A 22,785-nucleotide genomic window follows, 5' to 3' on the forward strand; every position below is an offset into this window, starting at 1 on the left:
ACCAGTTTGCAAGAGCTAACACTGCCTTGCAAAAGCAAACATATTGTGCAAGGCTTACAAAACTGGTTTGATTAACAAATACAATAAGATGAATATCACAATCCCCCCTTTTTGTTTTCATCATTTTGTTGATCAAACCGGATTACGGTTTCTTGAGGTAGAGAAAGAAGTGGAGTTTCTCTTTCAACAATCTCGGCTTCATACTGCCTTCTTAATAACATCAGGTGTGTAGTTTCTAGTCAATTTTTTACTAATTCAATAATTCTATTTAATATACAAGGTCCAAAGGTTAAAATCAACATTAATACAACTATTGGTCCCGCTATGGTTGACAGCAGAGTAGTTAACCAGGGGGATTGGGTGAACCAGGACTCATACCAGTTCTGTTGGGCTTCTCTTTCCCTCTTCCGTTTTTCTAACTCTTCTCGTAATTTTGTCATGGTATCTCTAACTATTCCCGTGTGATCAGCATAGAAACAGCATTCCTCTCCTAGAGCTCCACAGAGCCCCCCTTGCTGTAGTAATAAGAGATCCATCCCTCTCCGGTTTTGTAGCACTACTTCTGATAGTGAGGTTAAAGATTTTTCTAATGCTGTTATTGATTTTTCAATCTTTTCTAAATCTTCATCTACAGCAGCTCTTAAGGAGCTTAATCCTTGTTTCTGTTGGATGAGCGAGGTGATTCCCGTCCCTGCTCCTACTGCCCCAATACCTAACAGTGTGGATATTGTAATTGCAGTTATGGGTTCTCTTTTCACTCTTTTTCGTGTTTCAATATCCCAATAGTCATAAATTACACTTTCTTGGTGATACAATATTCTCGGGATAATAGTGACTAGTATACAGTATTCGCGAGAAGCATCAAACACACTTAGAGATACACACGGAGTAAGTCCCGTTTTCGAACATATCCATCGAGCTCCTTCCTGGGAAATAATCCATTTTTCAGCAGTTTTGTTGATGCTGGTATTAATGGAACTACACAGTGTTTGCTTTGCCCTAGGTACTGTACCTATACAGGCCCCTACTCCAGTAACATGTTGCATGGTTATTCCTTCCTTCCTATTTCCCCAAGAGCATTGAGAAGGTGCCGCCTCTGAGCTCAAGTTATATGTGTCATTAATTCCAATTGCCTCATAAAAAGGTGGATTGACATCATAACAAAGCCAACAACCCTCTGTTAAGTTTGGTTTGGTATGATTTAAAGTTCGGTAGGTAGCTTGTATTATTTCCCATAGAGGATCTGACTGAATTCTTCCCCTCGGGGTTCCTTCGGTAATATTACTTCTTCCTATGGTTATATCCTGGGTTGGGGGTAATATTTTGGGTTCCTTAACTACTGAATTAGGACCTACAGCCTGCGGATGTTTTATCTTTTCTTTTTTGATAACAATAAGTATTCCCCTGTCGCTTCCCTGTTCCCAAAATCTTACTCCCCAGGTCTTACCAATTTCCCATCCATCATGTTGGGGTTGCAATATTTGAATCATTAGGTACTTACAATTACCAAGATCAGCTAAACCTCCCTCAAATCCATAAGTAGGCTTCTTACATTTCGTGGGTCCCCTGTCAACTTTAAGATATGGGTCAGAAGTTTGGACTTTCCAACCTCCTGTTGTTATAGTTTCGCATCCCCAATAAGCACAATAATATTCCCCCGGATAGTTGCAATAACTTTTTCCTGGGTTAGAACTGGGGCACCAATAGGTGGCTTTTGCATTTCCTTCATCTGTTTTTTGTTGACATACATAATGATCTCCTATTAAGGTCTCAAATAATTTACAATTGGTAATAATAAATGTGGGTGCCCCTGTGGTAATGGTAGTATCAAGAATTTTCTGATCATCCCATCTACTAAACGTCCACTTACATGGTTGATGAGGGTTCTCATTCCCACAGGCAGGTTTCGTCAGCATTGGTAGCAGACTTATTATCCACATACTTAGATTTAAGATTGAGAAAAGTGGTGTGGCCTTGCCCTTTCTATAAGCATTTCCACTTTTTTGACATTTAATTTGGTTTTCGGTTTTATTCCCTGAGGGAGATGAGGAACTTCGGGGCGGCCCTGAGGTCGTTGGGTCTGGGAGTTGTGAGTCAAGGGGCCTCGTGTGCCATTTCTGGAGGTGGTTCATTAACCTCAATCCCCACAGCAGTACGCCTCTGCCTTCTCCTCTGCCTACTCTGTTGCTTAGAGCAGCGAGGTGTACCATCTTCTCAGCAGCAGTCGTATTCTTCAGGAGATCCTCCTTTGTCATATTTAGTCAACTTTGACTTATAGATCTCCCAACTCTTATTTTTCACCTCCCAGACTCCACACCTCACTCTGGTCACGACCCGTCTGCAGGGTACATGCACGATTTCGGCCTTCGTTGGACAGGGCTCATTTGCATGGAAACAACACTTCTCGGGGTTTATGCCTTTGGCAAAGATATCCCACCACTCTTTGGAGTCTTTTATAATTTTCCCAGTTGCTACTCCCACACGTAATGCTTGCTCAGTTAATTCCCGTTCGTAATTATAACATTCGTGGCAAATACCGCTAGGGGAATATCCATAGGGGCAATGGACCCACCACTTTTCTCTACAGAGTTTACACCTGTAACATACAAAGGGATAACATATACAGTTAGGGTCATTACAAAAGACAGTCTCACTCATCCGCTTTCCTTCGGAACGTAATTTTCAAGCTGTCAGGGTCTCTGATCGCCTCCCAGTGTGAGCTCTGAATTGGTCCTTTGATTCTGCTTGCATGAGTCCACCCTCTTTCGGCAGTCCGGACTGCAGTATCTGTAGTAAGCAAAACAAGAAACGGTCCCTCCCAACAGGGAGTTAGAGATGATTCTTTCCAAGTTTTGATCAATACCTTATCTCCAGGTGTAATTTTGTGTATTGCAATATCTAAGGGTGGCTTCTGCACTATCAGTCCCTTCTTTATTAGTTCTTGCCGTCTCTTCATGAGTTCGATGATACATTCCTGTAAGAATTTTTCTTCTACCTTTGGGTGCTCAATCGGCATTTCTAGGTCATAGGGCATCCCATATAACATTTCAAAAGGAGAGACCCCAGTGTCTGCTCTGGGTTGTGTCCTTACATTTAATAAGGCTAATGGCAAACATTTTATCCAATTCATTTTAGTTTCAATGATCAATTTAGTCAAATGTTTCTTAATTTCGCCATTCATTCTTTCCACTTTTCCTGAACTCTGTGGATGCCATGGGGTATGATATTCCCATTTAGTTCCTAAGAGATCCAAGACCTCCTTGATAACCTTAGAGGTAAAATGGGGTCCCCGATCTGAATCAATTACTGCTATGTTTTCATACCGCGGTACGATGTTTTCCAGCAGTACCTTGACTACAGTTTTTGTAGTGGCTCGGGCTACCGGAAAGGCCTCCACAAAGTGGGTCAAATGGTCCACTAGTACTAGGAGATATTTGTATCTGCCCACTTTGGGAAGTTCGGTAAAATCGATTTGTATTCTTTCAAATGGTCTCTTAGCCAGTTCGCGCCCTCCTAGTACTCTTTCCCTGAGCTGATGCTTATTTACCCTTTGGCACGTTAAACATTCCCCAACAATTTTCTTGGCTATATCATATATTCCTATACACATATACTTAGTTCCGAATTGGTCTACCAATGCCTGTACTCCCCAATGAGTTTGCCTGTGAAATTCTCTCATTATTCTCCATGCCGCCCCCTTTGGAATTACTTCTCTCCCATCAGGGAGAAACCATTTCCTGTCCTTTTCAATAACTCCCGCTTGCTTGAGTTTTTCCTTTTCTTGAGTGGTAAAACTCATGATACCATTGGCTTTTATTGGAGTCTGTGTCTGTTCCACTTCCTTTACGACTAGTAAGGCGGCTTTCTTTGCTTCTTCATCAGCTAAATTATTTCCCCTTATTTGTTTATTGATACCCCTCTGATGACCTTTCACATGTACTACTGCAATTTGTTTGGGTCCTCTTAGAGCCTTTAGAGTTTGTTTTATCAAGGCCTCATGTACTAGGCCCTTCCCTTGAGAGTTCACTAACCCTCGTTCTTCCCAAATTTTGCCAAATGTATGAACTACCCCGAATGCATATTTGGAATCTGTAAATATCGTCCCTTGTTTATTTTTCAATAACTGCAAAGCTCTTAATACCGCATATAATTCACAAGCTTGGGCTGACCACGTCGCATCGAGGGGGCCAGATTCTTTTACCTCTAGGGTGGTCCCATCTATTATCGCATACCCTGATCTTCGCTTCCCATTTACCACTCGTGATGACCCATCTACAAATAATTTCAACCCATTTGGTAGTTCCTCTTCTTCTAAATCTTCTCTAATTTTGTTTTGGTGTTCTATTAATTGCACGCAATCATGAATTAGGTTCTCGCTTGGTTCCCCATATAAGAATTGAGCTGGGTTTTGCAAGCTAGTTGTTTCAAGTTCCAACTTGGGGGAATGTATTAAAATACCCTCGTATTTCAACAGCCTGGCATCAGTGATCCATTTGTCTGCCTTCTGCTGTAATACTCCCCGTATGTTATGAGGTGTATATACTTTCAATTCTCCCCCTAGAGTTACTTTCCCAGCTTCTTCAACTAAAAGGGCCGTGGCTACTATAGCTTGTAAGCAAGTAGGCCATCCCCTACTAACCGGATCTAATAGTTTGGAAAAATAGCCTAAGGGTTTCTTTCTTCCAGCCCACTCCTGGGTTAGTATCCCAAAGGCTGTTCCTCCCTCTGAATTCACAAACAAATAAAATGGTCGTTTAATATTGGGTAAACTTAACACCGGAGCATTTACAAGGTCAGCTTTGAGGTTTTCTAGACTCTGTTCATCCTCTGGAGTCCATTTTATTAATCCTACTCCCACTAATTTCTGATACAAAAACTTCACTTTGCTGCTATAATTTTCAATCCATTGTCTACAGTACCCTAAAAGTCCTAACAATTGCCTTATCTGCCTCTTATTTGTTGGTGCCTGAAGGGATAAAATACCGTTCACTCCTTCAGGGTCTAGTTTCTTAGTTCCCTTGCTCAGCCAGTGTCCTATGTATTTTACCTCCTCTTCAGTAAACTGCAATTTAGACTTTGAAACTTTCAATCCCTTTAGGCTTAAAAAGTTCAATAATCTAATGCTCTCATTTCTAACAGTCTCCTGATCTTCCCCAGCTAACAACAGATCATCTACATACTGCACTAAAGTCACTTCTGGGTTTAATTCAAAAGTTTCTAATACTTGTTCTAGAGCTTGCCCAAACAAATTTGGTGATTCTGTAAACCCCTGTGGGAGTACAGTCCATCTTAATTGTTGTTTCCTATGGGTCTCAGGATCTTCCCATTCAAAGGCAAAATAATCCCTACACTTCTCCTTTAGAGGGCAGGCCCAAAATGCGTCCTTTAAGTCTATTACACTATACCATTTTAATTCGGGGGAAAGTTGACTCAGTAAAGTATATGGATTGGCTACCACTGGGAATCTAGTAATAGTCCTCTTATTTATTTCTCTTAAATCCTGTACTAAACAGTAGGACCCATCCGATTTCTTTATGGGCAGAATGGGGGTATTGTGTGGTGACATGCAAGGTTCTAATAATCCTTGCTGCAACAACCTTTCGATCACTGGTTGTAGTCCATGTCTGCCCTCTTGTGACATGGGATATTGTTTGACTCTAATTGGAACTTCTGGGTTCTTAATAGTGATTTCAAAGGGAGCAATGTCTAATCGTCCTACTGACTCCGGGGTAGACCATACTTCAGGATTGATTTTAGCTTCATCCTCCGTTGTCAAAACACACAATTTTACCGCTATTTCTTGGTTCTTTATTTCTAAGTTAATTTCTAATTCAATCATTAGATCTCTTCCTAATAAATTGTATTCTGCTTCAGGTACCAACAAAAAGGATCCTATTCCAAACTGAGATGGAGTTTCTATTTCCACTCCTTGTACCTGAAACGATTCCCCTTTTGCTCCTATTACTTGCAATTTCTCCGAGGACAGTGAGCATCCTTGGGGCACTGACTGGACAGTAGATCTTTCTGCCCCAGAGTCCACAAGGAACTCTACTTCTTGATGCTGGGGACCTAATTTTAATTTTATCAAGGGCTCTGTTTTCTTAGGGGTCCCCAGCAAATAGAGCCCCTGACCCCCCTAATCTTCTTTAAACATCCGTTCATCCTGTATACGCTTTCTACAGTTCCTCCTCAGGTGTCCTTTCCTTTGACAGTAGAAACACTCAACCTGTCTCAAATCCTTTGTGTCACCCTGGCTTCCCTGGGGTCTTTCCTTTGGCCCCTGGGCACTACATCCCCCCGTACGGGGTGCTACTCCTCTCTGTCCTTCTCGGACAGCTGCCACCAAAATCCTTGCTTGCCTTTTCTGGATCTCTTCCTCCCTTCTCACATACACTTTCTGAGCTTCTCTTAACAATTCATCTAATCCTCGCTCCTGCCAATCTTCCAACTTTTCCAGTTTCTTTCTAATATCTACCCATGATTTCGCCACAAACTGAGTTTTTAACTGGGCTTGCCCTACCGGAGTGGCAGGGTCCAGCCCGGAATAGAGCTGCAGATTCTTTCTCAGTCTCTCTAACCATTCAGTGGGGGGTCTCATCTTTCTTTTGGTGTTCACTAAATGCTTTGTTAATATTCTGTCCTCGGGGAACAGATTCCTTAACGCCTTGAACAATTATAGTACGCAGATCCGCCATATGAGTTCTATGTTCTGCATTCTGGTTATCCCAGTTTGGCCACTGTAATGGCCATTTAATATCTGCGCCTGGTCCGTGTTGGTGCTGCTGATCCCAAACTCTCATTCCTGCTCTTCGAATCATTTCCCTTTCTTCTACTGTGAATAGTATGCCTAAAATTGCCTGCAACTCTTCCCAGGTATATACATTAGGACCCCAAAACTGGTCTAACCTCTCGGATACTCCCAAAGGGTCTTCTAAAAGGTTCCCCATCTCCTTCTTAAATTCCCTTATATCTCCGGAGTTCAAAGGTACTGGCACAAATCCCATGCCAGGTTGTGGCCCTCCCATAGCTATTTCTCATAAGGGGTATATAGTCTTTCCTCTAACTGCTCTTTCCTCCTAGTCTGACTCCTCGTTATTCTCCGAGTCTCTTCAGGGGAACTAGGAGAGCCTCAGTCTGGGTCTGGGGCTGTCGGGGGAGAGGAGGGAGGGGGGGTTGGGTCAGGCGCGGGTGTAGGGGGAACATAAGGGGGAGGAGGTGCAGTAAGTTCTTCGGGGTTTTTAGTTTTTTTCCTATGGTTCTTTTCACTTAGAGTAAACACGTGGACTCAGGTATCTAATCTTATCCATAAACTAGCATATTCACTCTCTTCTAAACTGAAGGGTTCCTTAGAATTTACAATATGTTTAGGGCCTGGCATATCCAATCCTCAAATGATCCAAAACCAGGCCAAAATACCCAATCTCCTCTGATTTGTTTACCACCCCACACCTGCATACAATAATATATCATTTTTTCTCTACTTTTGCCTTGTCTGGGCGGCCAGTCATCCCAATGGGCAATCATTAATCCTAGAGGGCTGTCTGGCGCTATGTCGGGTAACCTCACCTTGGGGCCCCTCATGGAGTCAGAAGGCTTGCTTTTCTTCTGCCCCATCTTCCGAAGTGCCTTTTTACACACACACACGCGCGCACCCCTTGTTCGTGGCTCACGCCCTCGCGGGCAATGAGAACCGCACTACAAGAGGGTCCGCACTCACTTCGCTCCTCTCAGGAGCGTCTCGTTCATGCGCACTTCGGGAAACCCACCCTGACCGAACGGGAACGCTTTTAACACTCACTTAACCTGGAGTCTTCGTCCGGATCTTCGTGCACAAAAATTACGGGGTACTGCAGTATTCTTTTGCCTGCTTGCCAAATTTAGGGTTCGGAGGTAAGGGTCTTGGAAAGGATATAGTCCACTCTGGGGCCATCCAAAGATGGGGCGCCTCCTCAGAGTTTAGATTCCGAACCAAGTTAACCTTATCCGAGTCACAGCACCAAAATTGTTATAAGTGGTGACGACAAATTATACGCCAGCCCGTGGACAATCCAATCAAAATTTATTGAAGCAAGCCGCAAACAGGCAAAACAGTGCTGGGTGGCCGGGGAGTCTCTGCTCTACCAACGGCGCGCCCTCAACCCCTTCAGAGTCCCCTTTTATAATCCCTTGTTGCCGGGTTAAAGCCTAGAGTCCGGGTCCATGTGGCCTTGTCTAGTATCTTCTGCGATTGCGTGCCTTGTTGCTAGGAGGTCGTGGGATGTAGGTTGTAGTCTTCTTCTGTGTTTCTTGTCATCTAGAGCATGCGTACTTTAAAATACTTCCTCATTAGGCATTGAAAGCTGATATATCTTGTTCACTTAGCAGGACCTTGCAGTTACAAAGTTTCCAACTACACCAGTTTGCAAGAGCTAACACTGCCTTGCAAAAGCAAACGTATTGTGCAAGGCTTACAAAACTGGTTTGATTAACAAATACATAAGATGAATTTATCACAAACTCCAGGCCGTTTTCCCCTTAAAATCGGCCGCTCAAACAAACCACTGTGGTTCTCAGAAGGCTTAAGCCCGCAGCAACCCCTCAGAGAAACTCGCCTCAGAGAAACCCCTTCTCCCGCCCGCAGCCCTCCCTCACAGCAGCGGCACCCACACGCATAACGGTCGCAGGAGGAGCTTTATATAGCCTCGGTGAGGCGCGGAAGAAGGGGATTGGCCAGGAGCCCCGGCGACGGCGCTGGATTGGTCAGCACGCAGTCCCGCCCCCGTGCTTCCCTGAGGGGAGGCCCCGAGGGTGCGGCGGGGCTGAGGTGGATCGCTCGGTCTCTCTTGCTGCTGCTGGGAGCCTGCGGGTCTGGGATGAAAACGCTTGAATGGGACTTATAAGGGGGAGAGCGGGTGCCTGGGGCACTCAGGAGGTGATGTGTCTTCTGCAAAATGGGCTTCTGCAGCTGGGAGCGGCTGTTCGTGGCTCCCGTGGGGTGGGTTGGAGTCTGCAGGGCATAGAAGCGGCCACAGGGCTCTGGGGATGAGCATGACAGCCTTGGGTAGGGTCCACATGCCCTCTGTGGTTCAGAGGTGGAGGACATATCGCTGCTGTACCAGGGCCCTTACCCAGCACTGGACTTGGCTGGGCTGGGCTTTGGCCTGGGCTGTCCCCTGGATCCCTTCTGCCCCAGCCGATGCAATGGAAGAGGGTCTGGGGGTAATACATAGCTGCTTGGTTTCTCATGAAGGCAACTGTACTTCTTTAAATAACTTAATTCTCATTGCTTGATAGTCTAATATCCAGCCCAAAGCCTTTGGGCTGTGAATTATGCAAATTTGCTTGCCTGCCTTTCAGTGGATGTGGACAGCCATCTCTCAACACCATTTCAGGGACTGGTAGCCTGCTCCTGCCCCCTTAGCTGCCTCTGACCTGAACTGAATACCTTTGACCTCTCAGTTCTGCAGAGGGAGCGGTTCAGGCCTTCCAGATGCCATCTGCCCTCTCTAATTTGTCATCTTTTAAGGCGTGATGCTCAAAAGTGGACGGTCTCCAGCTGAGAACTCATCAGCAGTGAGCAAAGCGCACTAATTATCTCCTACATCTTGCATATGATAGCAAGTATGTATCTTTGGAGGAGAAAGAGCACACCAAGTGGATAGTGGTCTTTTTGGGCTTGAAAGAAAAGATATGCAAAATTACACAGGAACACTTCTAATTAATTGCTGCCTATGGACAGCAGCTGGCAAGACAGCCCTTTGCCCATCAGCATTCAGACAATTAGTTAGCTCTGTACTCCACCTGAGATGGTGGAGCAGCTCTGTATTTATTCATGTTTTGGATAAGATCAAAGTGAATCACTGCCATGATTTATTGTCTGCAGAGAAAAATCTCTACATCTCATTTCTTCAGAGTGCAGTCTTCAGCTCAGGGATCAAACCACTGTCAGGGAGACATTCTCCTCTGGGGAGAGTTCATGACTGAGCTTCTCACTTCTTTGGTGCCTTTTGGCAGGAGCTGTCTGTGACAGGCAGCCTGTTCTTTGCTTGTGTCACCAAGGACCTCCAGCCCAAAGCCAGCTTGCTCACAGTGGCAGGTGCTACCATGAGAGTTTATCCTTGGCATTGCCAACTAGGCAGCCCTTTTTCCTGGAAATCCAGGTGGTTTGTGGTCAGGCAGGAAGAGTCCTCAGCTGCAGCTGGACTGGGGACTGTTAAGAGAAGCCAAGCAAGAGAGCACAGGCTGCTGAAGACAGACCCAACAGCAGTGTCCCACTGCCAGTACTGATCCTGGAGCTATTGCCGCCTTTGGGGTTCACCTCCGAGACAACAGCACGAGCCAGCCCCTGATGCAGCTCTCTGGGCACTCCCATGTTCTCCCTCTGCACCTAAGCTAGTCAATCTGCATCTCCCTGTAGGTACTGGGTGAGATGCGATGGTCTGGGCAGACTGTCTTCATGGTTTGGAGTGGAACATGTTGTGCGAGGCATGGGGACGCACTCTTTCCTAGGTCCCTGGTGAGGTGTGATGAAGTCCATCTTACATCACATAAGCAGCAGAAACAACTCAGTTTTTGCACTAGTTCCCTGTCTGTCGGCTGTTTGCCACATGTGCAAGGGTACTGCTGTGCAGTGGATAGTCGGGATCCAAGATACTCCTGGAGTTGCAGTGAATTAATACAAGGCTGTCATCAAGGTCTTTATCCCTCCATCGGATTAGGCAGTTTTAACAAGAAAGAAACAATCCCATATGCTCCAACTCAAAGCAGGTCTTGCTTAAGGCTGAGGTTACACAAGCAGGTGCTGGAACTGCAAATAGTAAACTGAACTTGCAGTTACCTTGAGATAGGAAGTGTATTATAAACCATCACAAACAACAGCAATCATGGTATTTGCTCATAATTATTTCAGGGTTTTTTTTCATTAAAAATCTCCAGTTGTGTATCAAGTAGTTAGCGATCAGATATGTTTTAGAAGTGGTTTTATTCAGCAGTCCCAGAATCCAAAGGGAGAAGGTGTAGTCTGTCACCTCTGGCACCTGTCAGACCGGCAGGACCACGTTCATCTGGCTTACCCTGCTGCTGGGAGGCCCCGAGTTTCAGGGGGCACTGGGAGCAAAACAGCAGCAAAGCCTGAGGAAGAGAGAAAATGAGCATAAAAGAGGCAGAGCTCTTCCTTACCAGAGGAAATTCCTCCTCCTGCTTCCACCTCCACCACATCCATACTGGCTTTCAAAGAAAGATGGACCCCTGCAACATAGAGAGCCTTCCAGGAGAAGGGGACAGCCTCATGGCACAAGCTGTTTTCCCTGAGAGGGTGTTTGGAGGACAGGTGGACCGCAACCCACTGGAGACCTGTGGGCTAGCTCAGATGCAGATGGCCTCAGTAAGGGCAAACTTGGAAGCTGCTCTCCTGAATTGTTGCCACAGGCCATGCAGGAGGCTGTCTTCCAGCACGGGGAGGACTAGGGGGCCAGGAGGAGGACGTCTGGATGGAGTTCACTCATTCAGAAGTGTTGGTGCCCCTTGCCCTGCCTGTGCCAGGCTCAGGATAGTTCAGCTGATTGCTGCCAGAAGTGCTGATGTGTGGATGTGGGTGGCAAGGGGCTGGGAACAGCAACCCCAGCACTACCATCTCCTCCATCCCCAGCAGCAAGAACAGTCAACTCCTCACACTGAAGATCACATGAATCTGGCCACAGTCATCCTTCATCAGATGGCAAAATTTGATGTTGCTTGCAGCACCGAGAAGCCCTCAGCTGGCCCCGGGCCTTTCCCTGGCCCAGTTCTACTGTTTGGTGACAACCCCTTGCTCAAGCCTGGCAGCCTGCAAGAAAGGCCGAGAAAAGCTCAGCTTGCAGTCATGCAAAAATTCTTTCCTCTCTTGGGGTCCTCTGTGCAACTAGAGAGTAGTGAGCTTGTCACTGACAGCTACAGGCACACCAAACACACTGCCCTTCACTCCTACACCCACCCATCATGCCTTTCCTTTTCGAGGCACTGCCACATGCTAATCAAAAGCCAGACCTTCATTTTCTGCCTTCAAATCCACCCCATCCTGGGGGAGGAGGGCTGTGAGCCAGATGGGGGGTCTTTAATGTTTCTCAGCAGGCTTGGCCCTACTGGCCTGAGCAGCCACCTCAAAGGGGTTTGGGTTGCAATTTGCCTCATTATTGGAGCTGACATGCAGCCTCCCTGGGACACATCCTGTGCCCAGGAGAGCTACCTAATGAGACATCACGTGAGCCGAGTGGTCCTGCTGCTGTTGATTGGGGAAGGGAGCTGGGCTTCAAAGGACCCCACTCACTTCCTTTGTCCGGAGGAAATTTCCCCACGTCATTAAAACCTGTGGGCCTGTGAGCCTGCAGGCCTTGGTGTTGGAAAACAGCACAGCGTTAGCACTGCAGGGCAGAGTAGCCCTCCCGAGAGGGATTCACTGGGGGCATTGATGCTGTTTGACACCAGGGTGGCTCCTGCTGCGCTGCAAAGTCCTGCTGTGCTTGCAGGGGCAGTTATGAGCTTATAATTTTACAATGCATGGGGGACGTGGCTGCTCACTGAGGGCAAGCTCACTTGGGGTCTGTCATATCCATGCCTGCTGGCACTCTGCACTTGGGGTGCCTCTGGAGCCCAAGGCAGCTACGGGGATGGAGTGACTCACCCTCTGGAGGGTCTGTCCATCACCACTGATGCCAGAGCACTGAGGGCAGTGACACTCATAACCTTGGAACTACATGGAAAGTTTCTTGTCCTTGTGAGCATCGCACCTCTGTGCCGTCCCCAAAGTCCTCACATGTGTGTTCACTACAGACACTCTGCTGTCCCTTGGCTCCTTTAGACCCCCAGCAAGGGGTGCTCTGTGCAGGAGAGTTTCAGCAATTACTGTGAGCAAATAGAAATGAGAGGTTGTCGTGGATGCCAATATACAAGTGAGGGCCCAGTTCTGCACTGCTCTGCTCCTCCTGTCATGTGGGATCAGTGGAGGCATCATTTCATATCACGGGGGTAAAGGCAATTGAAAATTATGAATTATGAATATGACTTTGGTTCCTAACTCTTAATTCACCCAGCTGTACCTCCCAGCTCCCATTTCACTGGCATGGGTCTTGATTCAAACAAGTCTGCATGAGGGCAAAACTGGGACAACAGTTTGAGAGCAGAGCCCCCAGCCTCTCACACCAGCACAGATATTCCAAAATGTGCAAAGCCAGCATGTATTTTGGGCTACCCAGTCGCTGATGGTGGAAAGGAAGATGAGTGAAGAGGTACATGCAAAGAAAGGTGTTTGGCAGCCTGGGGAGAAAGCCCTAACCCTGAATTTACTGGGGAGATTAAATCTCTTCTGGGATGGATTCAGGCCCCCGCAGAGAACTGGGCAGCAGCATTACTCAGGATTTCTCCCCTGGGCTGTGTAGGACTGACTTTGTGACCTCCAGAAGTTTTACAAACGCAGGCAAGTTTCACCATGTTTTCATTTTCAGAGGAAAACATCTCCCCAATATAAAACTGAGAGGTCTAATGATTTCCTGCCAAAATGTTTTGGATTTCCCATTTGAAATTAGTGTTTCTACTTATCCAATACTTGTTTTTTTTCTTTATTCTGGCCAATAAAAATTTCCCATTGCTTTTTCCCCATAGAGTTGATCACAGTGTTCTAGTTGGATTTTAGGCATAAAATAAATTCTGGACCAGAACATTTTTTTAAAAAAAGGCAATTACTGAGGAACCTTGGGAAGATGAAACTTTGGTTCCCGAATTACTTCTGAAAAGGTTCTATTACATGCACAGAATTGCCCTGATTTAACAGAAGGCCTTTTGAGATCCAGCAAGACTGAATTCTGACATAAATAAGAATATTTTCAAGATAATTGCTTGCAAACATAAGCATCAATTATTTATCTCAGTCTGGTTAAATAGCAGTGTGGGCAGATGATTACAAATGATTGTGTTGCTGCCACTTACTGCCTTACCACCCCACACCAAAAATCCCTTTGGTTTTCCAGAAACCCAATGACCTCGGTCTTTCTCTTAGATCCCAGTCCAGGGAAGCATCTAAACACATCCTGACACAAACATCCCCAGATGCTGAAAATAACATGAGTGCTTAACAGACTTTTGAATTAAACCCAGAATGGAGGCAGCCTTTTTTTTTTTTTCATGTTCACGTGGAACAGCAGCACCAGGAAGGCAGTAGTGCATTAAACTATGACATATTGTAGGAAAGAAACAGGAACCTGCAAAACATAACGAACTGAAAGGCTTTTGACCAACCCCATGACAGAGTGTTCAGAGCAATGTGTACACTAGTCCCATACTTATTTGCAGCCATGCCATCAGCTGGACATCATCTGCCTATCTTCAGGCTACCAGCCCTGCTCTGCCCAAACCCCTCTCATAGCCCAGTTCTTTGAACCCTCCTGGAGGACACTGACTTGGGTATGGGGAATTTCACTGTCAGGCTTTTTGCTCAGCCCTTAATTGCAGGGGCAAAACAGCCTGTATCGAGAGCCACTTCCCCCCACCCCTTCCCCACAAACTAACAGTACAGCCCACACAGCCAGGGACAGGGGAAAACCATGACTTCTGCCCACAGCCCTGCTAATTACACTTGTCTCAAGATTAGTCAGAAGGAATCTGTTCCCTCCAAGCTGGGCTGCAGAGCTAAGTTGGGCAGCAGCTGCCACTGCCTCCTCATCCCAGCCTGTGCCAAGCGAGCAGTCTCATTACATGTTGCTGGGTCTCTCTGGCATGTACACAACCTCTTCAAGGCAGCGGGTGGGCATTAGCTTTGCCTCATTAGCATGATTGTGGTTTGGGCTGCAGCCCTGCTGGCATGCAGGTTCATTCAGAAAGGGGTTTGCAGCCCCCTGTAGGATTTTGCAGAGGGGAGAAGCTGAGAGTGACTGAAGAGGTTGAGCACATCCAGGCTCCACGGTAGAGGGGGAAAGCCCCAGTGCTCCTCAGTGCCCATGCCCCAGGGACTTCACCTCCAGCCTGGCAAAGCAACTTTAAGGGGACAGACCCAGAACTGACCTGCCTGTTCCCACTATCTCCTTTCCTGTAGTTTTACTCCAGCTCTCCACGCTTCAGAGAACCTGAAAGCCAGCACTCCCATCACTGGCTTTTCCCCTACCTTCGTCTTGCTGATGCCAAAACTGTGTTTAATCATCTGCTGCAGTCCCACAGAGGAGCCTTGTGAGCTGGAGAAGAGCCATGAGAAGCAGAAGAACCACGGAGCTTTATAGCTAACCAGTGGCCCTCCTGTCATCTCCTGCCTGCACCTCCTACCTGGAGACTCACAGCCCCCTCCCCTCAGACATTGCACACACCTGCCCCTTACTCTGCCTTTTCTCCACTTTGCTCTACTCCCCTCTCTTATCTCCAAGGCACTTTCTGGCATTCCTGCCCACGGACTGGCCACTGCTGGGCCAGCTGGTCTGCAGGCAATGGATGAATCGTGCCATTTCTTCCTTCATTGGGCCTCAGCAAACAGTTGCCAGCCCACACTTTCTGCTAAGTTTCTTGGGACAGCTTAGTGCCCCTGAAACTACCATACTAAACACAAGTCCTGGAGCTGCACCGATGCCACTGCTCTGAGTGTGCTTCTTCTACTCCAAGAAGCAGAGTCAGCCTTGAGTCAGAAGCAAAATGCAAGCCCTTTTCTTCCTTGCATTTTGGATCCAGAGCCTATTTCTGCTAAAAATCATCCACTCGCTGCCCAGGCTGTTCTGTGCTGGAGCGGTGCCTCTCTCACTGCATTGCTGCCCTCTCCTGGACTCTCCAACAGCTGCTGGGCTCAGGAAAGTTTCAGCTACAGATGCTAATCTCTGAGACCACGAAGGTGGGAATCATTCCCAAAGCCCTGTGTCCCTCGTATGGCAAGGCCTGGCTCTGAAAATGAAGAGATTTGAGGCTGAGCTTTCTCCTGCCCTGTCCTATATAACCTTGACCCAGCAAATGCTCTGGCTTAAGCTCTACCCAGGGGCTGCTTTTTCAGGGATGTATAAAAAAGTGGTATAGGCAGGAAACCGAGTCATTCCTTAGTGCAAGACTGACTGGGAATGATGCCTTCCACAACTAAAGACAAACACTTGGTTCAATCTGTATGATAGGTCCCCTCCTTTTAACAGCCAAATCCTGCTGTGTTTGGAGCATCCAGTGTTGCAGAGAGGTGCAAATAGAAGCCAGTCTTTATTAGCAAAAGGAGTGGTTGTAGTCAGAGCTATCTGGGAAGAAAAATTCAGAGAGGAGAAGGAGGGTATCCCTCTTCTCTGTTGCTGGATATTTCAGCCAATGTGAGGTGGTTGGGGACACAAACAAAATGGACAGCAGTGGCTGGACAGATCTTGTCCCCTCAAGTTGCTGTGCTCATGGAGAGAATCTCAAAAAGTGTCCTTTCTGTCCTCCAGTGTCAGCACAGGAGTTGTCTCACCAGTCACAGTAGCAAGGTTCAAGGTCATGGCAGGGGATGGTTCTCCATGTGTGCACTCCTCATCACCCCCCTGAGATGCGCTGGTGTCCAGATGACTGGCGTCACTGGCAGGTCCAGAATCAGGGCCAGCCTGGGGGCCCTGCCTGGGGATCTTGAGGAAACTGGTTACTGTCTCCATCCTTGTGGTGCTTCCTGTCACCTTGGAAGCCCTTGGAGATGACGCTTGGTACTCTTGATAGAAACAGTAACAAGAGCTGCTACAGAAAGACAGAAGCCCAGAGTGAAAAATGGGAATTTTGTGCCAGGAACTAGCACCAGAGCCCTGCAGCCACCCAACACCAGCCCTCAGGGCCAGGATTCCTCAGAGCCAGGATTCCCCAGGGCCATACCCAACCACTCCCTATATGGCTGCGTAAGCTATTGCCAAGAATTATCCCAGCTGTTGCTGTCCTGCACCCTTGTTCTGCCATGCCACCTTCTGCTGGTGTCACAGTGATGGGCTCAGGTTTTCCTTCATCTCCTGTTCCAAGGAGGAATGTAGAGCTGGGGGACTCAACACCAACAATCTGCCCTCAGAATGTCCCGTGTTGGGAGAGGGAGCTCAGACTTACAGGATGAAGAGAAAGTTGATGGCTAGTAATGCTGGCAAGATGATAAGAAGCAGGACTGGGATCCTGTGCACGATGGAGACAGCTGAGGGGAGAGAAATGGGTGGGACTGACTCAAAGGGAGAAGTCCCACTGTTAAAGGCCCTGGAGATGATCCTGATGCTAATTCTCCCCAGCCCCAGAAACAAGCAGGGACGTTGTGACCTACATTACTCCTAGCAGTGAGGTTGTCAGAGCTTAAGGCAAGTTGTGGACACCAAGGTGGAGAGAGAGAAATCAGATTGTTGAGCATTGCCGTGGTGTGAGGAGCAGCGAGGGAGCTGTGATCTCTTCAGGGATGGTGATGGAAGAGACAAGAAGTACCTGTCTCCCCAAAGGGACCTCCAAGGGCTGTAGAAGTTGCCATGGCCAGCATTTTTGGGGCAGCTGCTCTGGGGTCCCACTGTAGTCCCTGCCCTCAGTTCAGAGTCCCCCAGTCCCCTCCCTGCCCTGCTTCAGTAGCAGATGATCTGTGTACCCTGCTTGGTCCTTTCCTTCTTAACACAGTCCATCATGGAGCTGGCGCCTGGCACCCTGGTGATCATGCCGTCCTTGCAAGGAGTGCAAAATGCCATCCCATAAATCAGGCTGTAGGTCCCAACAGGGCATGGGAAGCACTGGCTGTTCTTAGGAGGGCTGAACATGCCTGGTGGGCATACAACTGAGGAAAGGACATGTAGAAAGGCCTTTCTAAGCAATGGCACTGGCTGTTTGATAAAGTTGTGTTCAAGGAATAGTCAGGGAAACTGAGCCCTGATGCTTAAGGGCTCAGAATTACGCTGTCCACTACATTCCCTGGGCTGGGTGTGCATGGGGAGAGCAGCAAGGACCCAGAAACAGAGCTGTGCATGGGTAGGGGAAGAGACAAGCAGGGGGAAAGAAGAGAAGGGACCAAAGGGCTGTGGACTCTTGGCTCACTGCAACAGTCGAGACATCTTTGCAGCTGCTTGGTCTGCCCATAGCCCCCGCTGCACTGCTTGGTCTTTAAGAAGCCGATAAACTGGTTGGTGAAGTTTGTGCTGGGAATATCTGCCCCAGTGATGTGGAAGGACTTGTGCTCCTTGAAGAACCTCGTAAGGGCGAGCTGGACCTGGGGAGGGCAGAGCAGGCAGAGCTCAGTAGGGCAATGTTGGGGTCCAAGAGGGAAGCTGAGACCTTGCTGCACAGAAAATGTCCTCCCAGTGCCATAGTGTGGGAGCTGTGGCATGTGAGCCAAGGGAAACAGGCACTGCACACCAGCCTGAGTGGGAGCTCTAGCTGGGCCCCAGGGAGACCGAGCAAACCCTCAGGGGTGCTCGTCTTCATTCCAGCACTGCTGAAGATACCTGGGCCTGGAGAGAGTGTGCCGGTTCCACCCCCCTCACCCCGTGCCATGCTCCCTCCTTTGCCAATACGCTGGCTCCAGTGCTTACCTGCCCAAGGTTGTGCTGGACTGTTTTGTGGTAGCAGTCTGTGATGGTCTCCATGTTCTGGGAGTTGCAGTGTTCGTCCCACTGGGGCCCAAAGAGGGACACTAGAGTACGGAGAGTCACTGGTGCAGCTTAGGCAGCCCCAGCTCCAGCAGGAGATGGGCAAAGCCCTGAACAAATCTAGCCATTAGACACCACTGCCTTCCAAGAGCCCCTAATTTCACTACACTCCCTTCAGCCCTGTGCTGCCTCCCTTTTCCCCCCGCAAGCACAAACTGCGATGCCTGAACTTCTCTCACTCCACCCCACCGCCTCCGTTGTCCCCTGGGGACTCTGCTGTGGTGCTTCTGCCTGAGCCTCTACCTTCTAGCTGTACTTGGATGATGAACTCATCTGAAGGGTTGTTGAGTGAGGGGAAGCAGAAGGTGGCTGTGAACTGGAGTTTGCAGTGCTGCTCAATCTCCAGCTGCCTCAGCTTATCTTGTAGACCCCACAGGAAGCTTTTGGTCCACTCATCCTCACAGAGCTTGCTGTGGAAGAGCAGCACAGTGTCCAGGCCTCCGAGCACGTGGTAGCCTGTGGGAGAAAACCCCAAAAGGTGCCTGGTTCTTCCCCCTTGCCAAGAGAGAGCTCCTTCACCCCGAGAGCTGAGTATGGTCCCATCCCTCCTCTCACCCCATGGCCTCTCCACCCTTCCTGCCCTTGTTGGGTTGGCCACCCTGCTTGTTAGCATGGCGCTGGACTCACCAAAGATGCTGTAGTGAAACGTTTGGGATACAGGGACCCCGTGCTTCATGTAGGAGATGGTGCAGGAATACTTCCCACTGTCGCCTGCTTGGAAGTGTTGGAAGAGGAGATGTCCCTCTTTGGTGACTGAGAACAACTTGGGGGCTAGTGCAGAAGGCAGAGGGGTTGACAGTGATCACCAGGAGTTGGCTGTCCTGTGCTGAGTTGGCCCAGTTCCTGGGTGGCTATGTCATGCTCTCCTGGACTGCCCCATATTTGGTCTCCTTAAACCACTGCTAACACTCTACAAGGACTCCCAAAGCTGCTCTTCCCTTTCCTTCTCTGATAAGTTATTGAGGGAGAGGGAAGAAGAAATTAAGAAACCCAGTGCTCTCTCCTCCGCCAGAAATGTCGCTATCTGCAAAAGAACCATCTGAATGCCTGAAAACTTTCTTAACAAAACCTCTCAGACCTTATTAGGACAGAAAAATGGGTATTACCCCATAACCTCATGTCCTTTTTGCAGTTCAGCATCTCCCAACACATGCAATCTCATGAGATGCCCGTCTTCACGTGCTTCTCACCTGCTCCACAGACCTGCTCCTTCCTTGGGTGGCTGTTTCCCCTCCTACCCCTCTCTTGCCTCCCAGTAGCAGAGCTCATCGCAGCTGCTTGCTCCTGTCTGTGCAGCTGAGAGGAGCCAGGACCTTACCTGCCCTGTCCTGCACCCAGCGGTAGGTGGGATCAGCCACCTCCATCTCAATAGGGCTGCAGGGCAGTGAATACAGGCTGCTGTCCCTGTGGATGAAGACAAGGCCTAGGCCAGAGAAAGAGAGACAAAAGCTGGGGACACATTTGAGGAATTTCAGGGCATTGCAAAAAAAAGGCCTGGAACCGAGGAGAGAGGAGGGTTGGGAAGCCACTGGAGCAGGCTGGCAACCTGTGTGGCATGTGGATGGACCCAGCCCCACTGGGGACCATCCTACAGGGAGACCTGAGGTTTTTATGTGCTTAGAGGAGAGAAAATGCCAGGAGCTGGAGGAATAAGTGGCAAGAAGTGAGGCTGTGGTGAGCAGAGCTGGTAGAGACCACAGAGTCAGACTGGACCATCTCTGCTCATGTTGGCAATGACTGGAAAGCCACATCCTCTGCCCAGGTCGTTGGCAGAGTGGGCAGCAAGGAGAGGGTCCTCTCCCCAACACCTGGACACAGGCTGGATGGGGAGACTACTTCACCCAGGAAAGAGGAGTGCATGGGTCAGGGAGGTCCAGCAGGAGAGCTTTGCAAATCTCACCGCCTTGGTGTTCTGAGCTGGAGATGGCTGGCAGGTCCCAAGGCAGGGACGCTGGCTGTCCTAGGAGGAAAGCAGAGGGGCAGTGCTCGGGCTCAGCTTGGAGGGTGCTCAGGTCACTCTGGTCACCTCTCCAAGGCTCCTGTCGGCCCTCCAAGGAGTCAGAGCACAATATATCCACCTCCACACTGATCTTTTACCTGAGCAGCTACAAAGCACCAAAGTCAGGATCCCCATGGTCCCCAACACCCTGGGTCCCCCAAAGTCTGGCCAGATGCGTGGAGCACAGAGCATCCTGCCCCGCTGCACAGTGTGGAACATCTTGTTACCATGGCAATGAGGAATCTGCTGCTTCTCCCTGTCACCTTAGTGATGGCTCACAGGCTGGGCAGCATCATGTCTCCTGCCCACCTTGGTCACATTCACCAGGCCTGGGCTTTGTGGGAAACGTGGCCCTTCTTCAGGGACCACCTGGGCAGGATGCTCTGCAGGAAATATAGCTGGGGACAACCTAGTAGAAGAGACATGGTAGGAGAGATGATCGGAGGCAAGGAGGAGGAGATAGATGATGAGAGTGCTGTGCAAGGCTTTTTTGGTGGAAATCCTAGCAGACCAAGAGGCAAGGGAAAACCTAGAAAGCCTAGATTGGTGGTGAGTTTGCCTCACAACTCAAGAGGGAGACTCCAGGATCTCCAGCTATGGAGGGTACCTAGAACTGGCTGTGAAGGCTATCTGAAAAAATAAAAACATGTTGAAGAAAATAGGAAATAGTGGTTTTGAGGGGAAATTACGTGCACCAAAAGTTTCAGAAGAAGAAATGACAGAAGTTGCTGAGCAAAGGAGAGCAAGATGTGGCCATGTACCAGGGGGGACTTTCTGCCAGCTTGGGTGCATCCTAAACAAGAGCTCAGCCCACAGCTTCCAGCAGGAAGTTTGGTTTCAAGCCTGGGACACTTCAAGCAGTCTCTTGGTTCAGATTGGAATCTCTTAAAAAGGGTGTGTTTTCTTAATCTTCCTGTTTGTGCTGGAAATGAGATTTAGGTTCCTATGATTGTCCATTGAGAACTAAAAGTGAGCAGTTAAAATATACGGACAGCCAGAAACTTGGGAAGAGTAAGGCTAAAAAATCCTTCTCACTTATACCAGGGTTTCTGGAGGTGAGATGTAGGGGGCGGGAGAAATGCTTTTAGGGTAAATATGTTCAAATCATCTTACTGGCTTGTGAAAAAAATGTATACATGAGAAAACAGTACAAGTTAAAAAAACCCAAGAGAAATCAGAAAACACCCACCACTTCATTTAAGATACAACAGAAATAAAGAGCACACAACAACTCAGAGACAGTAGAAAGCACCAGCAATTATTCTTGGGGAAAATCATGACAAGCGAAGGCGGCCCTCCCTCCCTGTCCTCCCAGAATGACAAAATCATGAGAAAATCAGTGAAAAAAGAACCTTACAGTGTGGCTGGGAGGGGTGGGGGCCAGATACAGCGAGGGCAGCCTTATCCCTCTGTCCTGGTGAGAGCCAAAGCAAAGGGCAGGGCTGAGCAGGCGTCTCCGGAGGCTGTTTGTTTTCAGTCTGTGCCTATGGAGAAAGCTTCGCCCTGGTGAATAATGAGATGAATGAACGCTTAGTGTTTCTTTAAAAAGAAAAAAAAGAAATCCCCCTACACCCTAGATCTCAAGTTTTTTCAGACAACTTTAGCATAAATAAACCAAGCCTAGCCTGAAATCGCTTGGGATAAAAACACAGACTTGTGCAAGCAGCAGAACGAATGAAGATTTCCTTTCGATTTAAGGTATGGGGCTGTGCGTTGCCTCCTGCCTGGTGCAGACTGAGTCATGGCACAGCTGTGGCTTTTCTCGATGATCACCTCTTTTTACTAAACGTGTAGGAGCTTGATAGTATCTTTGAGATCTCCAGTCTGTCAAATTTGAGTGAAACTCATGTTCAAAAGTTATTACGAAGAGGGCAGCCAGCCAGGCCAGACTCTGAATGACTCCATGGATTTCATTTCCTGAGGGAACCGGGCTAAAAATATATATGATCTGAGGCAGGTGTGACATTTCTGAAATGTCCTATTTTTGCATTCTTTTTAACTCATCAGCTCATTAAGGGATTTGTTTGTGAGTTCTCAGAAAATGTGTTTAGCAGTCACTGAACGTGTCCTGCGGCGTTAGGAGAAGGGATACCCTTCTTACATAGCAAAGAGCTTGGATCCCTGCTTGAAATGCAAAATTCAGGCTCACGTATGAAGCTGAACTTGGGTCATCCATAGTAAAATGCCAAGAATACAGATTCA

At 48.1% G+C, this 22,785-nt stretch overlaps 2 long non-coding RNA genes across 3 annotated transcripts; one reads left to right on the forward strand and one right to left on the reverse strand.

Moving 5' to 3' along the window:
* Positions 1–766: 766 nt before the first annotated feature.
* Positions 767–8,129, reverse strand: LOC115345217. Of its 2 annotated transcripts, none has more exons than XR_005933021.1 (2): positions 7,799–8,129; positions 767–2,787 (listed from the first exon to the last, which is right to left on the reverse strand). It is a non-coding gene; the product is annotated as an uncharacterized LOC115345217 (long non-coding RNA). The 2 variants fall into 2 exon arrangements; XR_005933022.1 differs by having other exon boundaries at positions 767–2,815.
* Positions 7,461–21,183, forward strand: LOC121233490. Its single transcript, XR_005933025.1, has 3 exons — positions 7,461–7,551; positions 13,188–13,190; positions 21,156–21,183. It is a non-coding gene; the product is annotated as an uncharacterized LOC121233490 (long non-coding RNA).
* The last annotated feature ends 1,602 nt before the right edge of the window (positions 21,184–22,785 follow it).

The sequence above is a fragment of the Aquila chrysaetos genome, chromosome 8, assembly GCF_900496995.4.
Source record: "Aquila chrysaetos chrysaetos chromosome 8, bAquChr1.4, whole genome shotgun sequence".
In the NCBI taxonomy this organism is placed as follows: Eukaryota; Metazoa; Chordata; class Aves; order Accipitriformes; family Accipitridae; genus Aquila; species Aquila chrysaetos.